We start from the raw sequence: 5,649 nt of genomic DNA, 5'->3' as shown, positions 1-5,649 counted from the left end.
AAGAACATTCTCAGATAAACAAAACCTGAAAGAATTTACCAACACCAGACCAGCTCTCCAAGAAGTTCTGAAGGGAGTGCTATCCCAGGAAAACTAAAGACACCCAGAAATAAGAGTTCTAAAACAGCTAAGAAAATGGCCAGCTTAATGGTAGGAACAAGTACAGAGCTCAACGTTGTCTTCCGAAGTTAAACGGAGAGATCGAACTACAGCAGAAGAGCTTAAACTGGTGAAATAGAATTTTATGACATTTGACTAAAACATTACTGATGTTTTATGCTTTGTTTTCCAGTGTTAAGGAGTTTGGTCTTTTCTTAAATTGTGGACAGGTCTATGTACCTACTATTCAAACAGAATTCTAAACTGTTTCCTTGCTTTAAGTATTAAGCAAGTTCTCTTAACATTTTTTTATTTTGATTTATTAACGCTAAAACTGCCTTTCTTGAAATTAAAAGTGTATTTTAAAAAAATACCTATTTGTTAACCACAGTAAGCTATATAGCCTCAGTTATGTGCTATTTTATAGTATATTCATTCTATCCACAGAATTTTATGCCTAAAGTAAATTTTTGTTCACAGATATGTATACATCAGCTGAAATTAATATGCAAAGTATTTAGATTAATTAAGATATTTTGTGAATCAATACAATGTGGGAAAGAATAAAGGAATGGAAAGCAACTGCAGAAACCAGAGACAGGGTGGGAAGAGGATGGGAAATGGCAGAGAGTGAGAAATAGGGGGAAATACATATATATCAAGAAACATATATATACACAAGAAACGAGAAATAGAAAATTATTTGTTGATGATAACATGTATGTTTAAGCCACTCTACAGTGTATTCTGGCTGGAAAATTACATTTTGAATTCTGTGGTGATGTCCAGTGAAAGTATGTAAAATAAATAACAATTTAAAAAAAGATTAACATAGTATTTAGGAGGCCACCATGTAACCAACAGTTAAGCCCTGAGCATAACGAGCCAGACCCCATGTGGCTGATCCCAGTTTGAATCCCACCCCAGAGGCTTGAAAACCACAACAGATACATGTGTGTGCATGTCCCAAATCATAAAGAAATGGAGGAGAAATGATTGCGGTGTGACCACACCACATTGGGGAAATCTTTCTCTCTCTGTCTCTCTCTAGTGAGCATATGCACCCTCTAGAAATTAAAAAAAATATGTAGTATTATGAATAAATGTAATAAAATATATGGAAGTTGTATAGTGAAAACTATAGAGCATTGTTGAGAGAAATTAAAGAACATCTAAATAAATTGAGGGATATACCCTGTTCATAGATTTTAAATTTCAGTATTATAAAGCAGTCAATTATCATAGCAATCCCAATAGAAATCTCAGCAGATTTTTGCATGTGTGTGAAGATTAAAATGATTTTTAAACTCATAAGAAATAGTCAAGACAGAAAATGAATCTAAGAAGTTCCAAGGACTTATGCCTGTGTAGAAACACTGAAAAAATGAGGAAAGACTGTTATAATCAACGTTATTGGACTCAGGAAAAAGTCAAAGATTCAAGCAAATGCTGAATCTAGAAAAAGGTGACTTGGCCTGGCCCTGTGGTCTAGTGGTTAAGAGAGCTAAATTCCACATGGCCCACCATGTGGCTTGAATCCCGACCCTGGTGACTTGAGAAACACACCAGATGTGTGCATGCATGCCCCAAATCCAAACAAGATGGAAAAATGAGGAGAGGAGAAGGAATTGTGGCAAGACCACACCCCATTGTAGGTGTGCTTTCTCACTTTCCTTCTCTGTCTCTGTCTCTTTCTCTCTGGTGAGCACATGTACTCTTTGGCAAATTAAAAAACAAAAGTGGGGGACCAGCAGTGGGTGTAATGGCTATGTCACTGGACTCCCATGTAGTCAACCATGGTTCGAGTCCTGGACTCAGTGACTTAAACTCATGCCGGGCATGTGTGCATGTGTGCCCAAGATCTTGAGAGGAGAATGGACGAGAAGGGATTGTGGCATGGACATTCCCTCTGGGGGCGATTTCTCACTTTCTGTCTTTCTGTCTTTGTCTGTCTTTCTGGCGAGCGCACATGTCCTACAGTAAAAACCTCTCTCAAAAAAAAAAAGGGGGGGGACCAGCAGATAGAATAATGGTTATATCACTGGACTCCCATATAGTTGACCACTGTTTGAGTCCCAGACCCAACAGCTTAAAACTCACACTGGGTATATGTGTGTGTGTGTGTGTGTGTGTGTATGCCCAAAGTCCTGATAAGAGGATAGAGAAGGGACTGTAGCTCGGTCATCCCCACTGGGAGTGATTTCTCGCTTTCTGTCTCTCTGTCTCTGTCTCTCCGGCAAGCACACGTGCCCTATAGCAAAAATCTATCTAAAACGAAACAAAAATGACTTCACTACAGTAGGAGAGCTTTGTGGTATTAACTTAACTTTGCTCCACTCCCCACCTTGACGTGGCAGGGTTCTTGAAGATAACAGTCTGTGTTTCTAGTGCACATACCTTGTTTCTAGAGAGAACAGAACAGAACTTTTTTCAACAATTTGTGGTTTTTGTTCTGACTTGTCTAAGGGTTTCCTGATGAAATGACACAGGGGACTGTCTTAGTTTTGACTTACTCAAAACCCTCTCAGGGCAGAAAAGTAAGTATATACAGGGTATTTCTTGAGTATATTGAAAGGCAAATAAAGAAGTTTTTGCTGGCCCACCCACTGTGACTTAGCTGGTAGTATGCCATACTGCCTATTTGGAAGCTACCTACCATCTGTGACTTGAGTCCCTAGCTCAGTTAATCTGAAAACATATGGGTGTGTCCATGTGCATGTGTGTGTACGTGTCAAAGAACCTGGAAGGCTGTAGGATTGGAGGAAGAAGATTGCAGCATAACTGTGCTGTGTGGAGTGTGTGTGTGTGTGTGTCTCATACATATAACATGAATAAAAAGAAGTTGTTGCTACCTGGGACAAAACATTACAGTTGGAGCAATTAATAGATAAGCTGAAATCATGGGAGAAAAACTGAAGACTTACTTTGGGGAACAAGGGCTTTGTATACCCAGGATAGAACGTATGCTTAGATAAGATATGAAGTCCAGCCATGATGATGCAAGTAGTAGGGCACCACTGTGCAGTATGACTATAGGAAGGTCTAGGGTGCAAATTCTGGGTTGACCTGAACACACAATGTGCACCCATGGGTGCACCCATAATCCTGGCTGCTTAGAAACTGGGGGAAGGATTACAGTATAGCAACGACCAGTTGGGGTCACCCCTTACCATGAAAGAAATACACTTTTAAAAATAAATAGAACTGGCCATGTAGATCAGTGGTTAGGCAGCATTGAGGGAGCCAGCTATCACATGACCAATTGCAGTTTGAATACTGGCTCCAGTGGCTTAAAAACATGCCAGGAGTGTGTGCTCACATGACAAGGATCCTAAGAAGAAGTAGGAATGGAGGAAAGGGAATTGTGAGACCATATTGAGGAGTGTTTTCTCTCTCTCTCTCTCACGCACCCTCTGGCATTAAAAATAAAAGGAGCTGGATGGGACCAGCAGGTGACATGAAGGTTAAGGTGGCTAGATCCCACATAGCCCACTCCATGGTTTGAGTTCTGGACTCAGTGGCTTGAAAAACACACTGGTTGTGTGTGCATGCATGCCCAAAATCCCAAGAGGTGAATGGAAAAGAGAGGATTGCATCATAGCCATCCTCCTAGTGAGTGCACTTGCCCTATGGCAAAAATCTAAAATAAGTAAATAAATAAAAAAGATCTGGATTAGCTATAATGATACCAGACAGAATAGTTTTTAAGTCAAAAATTATTACAGACAAAGAACATTAAATATTTTTAAAATAATTAATCCATCAAGGTAATATATTAAATATACTAAATATTAAATAAATGCACCTAGCAATATTGCCCCCAATATGTGAAACACACCTGATAGAACTGAAGGGAGAACAGATAAACCTACAATAATAGTTGCACTTCAATATCCCACTTTCAATAACGAACAGAAGAGCAACTCGAAAAAAAGATCAATAAGAAGATAGAAGCTTGGGGACCAGGAGTTAGCGTAATGGCTATGTCGCTGGACTCCCATGTAGTCGACCGCGGTTCGTGTCCCGGACCCGGTGGCTTAAAACTCACGCTGGGCACGTGTGCGTGCGTGCCCAAGATCCTGAGAGGAGAATGGAGGAGAAGGGATTGCGGCATGGCCATCTCCCCTGGGGGGTGATTTCTCACTTTCTGTCTCTGTCTCTCTCTGTCTGTCTGGCGAACGCACACACCCTATAGCAAAAACCTCTTAAAAAAAAAAAGATAGAAGCCTGAATAACACTATGAGTCAACTAGACTGATAAATACATAGAGAATACTCCACCAAACAAGAACAAAGTCACATTTTTTTCTTCATGATAGAATGTGTACGCATACACGCAAAAGTGAGAGAGAAAGAAATAAGCACCCTCTGCAGGATCCTCTGCAAGATCTGGTCATGCCATGATCCTCTTCTTCCAGTCCTCCAGCCCATTGCCTCTTGGGCACTCATATATATGCCTATCATGTTTCATGCTGATTTAGCTGGGGATACAGACCATGGCTGTCATGTGAAATCTGCCTTTCTTGAACAGTGCATTACCACTTTGCCATGAAGCTGATCTCAAGATTCACATTTTTGTTATGAGCACATGAAACATTCTCCAGGTTAGATCACATATTATGCCACAAAAAAGACTCAATCAAGGGGCCAGCAGGTGGCATAGTAATAAAGGGTTCTGGACGCCCCCATGATCAACTGTGATTCGAGTCCCAGACCTGGCGGCTTACTCTCTCTCTTTCTCATTTTTGCTCTGTCACTCTCTGATCAAATTAAAATAAATACATAAAGTTAAATAAAATAATTCTTAAAAAAAAAAAAGACTCGGAAACCAGCATGTGGCATGGTAGTTAAGGCACTGTACACTCCTATGTGGTTGACTATGGTTCAAGTACCGGACCTAGTGGTTTGCTTTCTCACTTTCCCTTTCCCCCACCTTCTCTCTGTGTCTCTCTCTGGTCAAATTGAAATAAATGAATGAATAAATAAAATTAAATAAATAATTATTTAAAAAAATAATCAATTAAAAACTTGTTTTAAATTTTGTTATAGGGTGCATGTGTTCACAAGAGAGAGACAGAGAAAAAGAGAGAAAGTGAGAAATCACCCCTCAGGGGGATGGTCACACCACAATACATTTTCCTTCATTCTGATTCTCTTAGGATTTTGGGTGCACAAGCACACATGCCCCACATGTTTTTCAAGCAGCTGAGTCCAGGACTTGAACTGCAGAGTTGGCCATGTGGGATCCAACCACCTTAACTGCCAAGTCACTGCCTTACCCTCAATAAATTTAATAAGATTGAATTCATATGAAATACCTTCTCTGACCACAATGGTATGAAAGTAGAAATCAACAACAGAATGAAACCAAGGAGAGTCACAAATACGTGGAAGTTAAACAACACACTTTTTTAAAAAAAAACAGTGGAGGAAATCACAAGGGAAATAGAAAGTACTTTCAAATGAATGAAACAGGTGGGTGGGAAAGGAATGGAAGACAATTGTAGACACCAGAGATAGTGTGAGAAGAGGGTGGGAAAGGACAGAGGGT

The sequence above is a fragment of the Tupaia chinensis genome, unplaced genomic scaffold (genome assembly GCF_000334495.1).
Source record: "Tupaia chinensis unplaced genomic scaffold, TupChi_1.0 Scaffold000243_1, whole genome shotgun sequence".
Classification (NCBI taxonomy): Eukaryota; Metazoa; Chordata; class Mammalia; order Scandentia; family Tupaiidae; genus Tupaia; species Tupaia belangeri.
Note: the sequence above shows the minus strand (reverse complement) of the source record.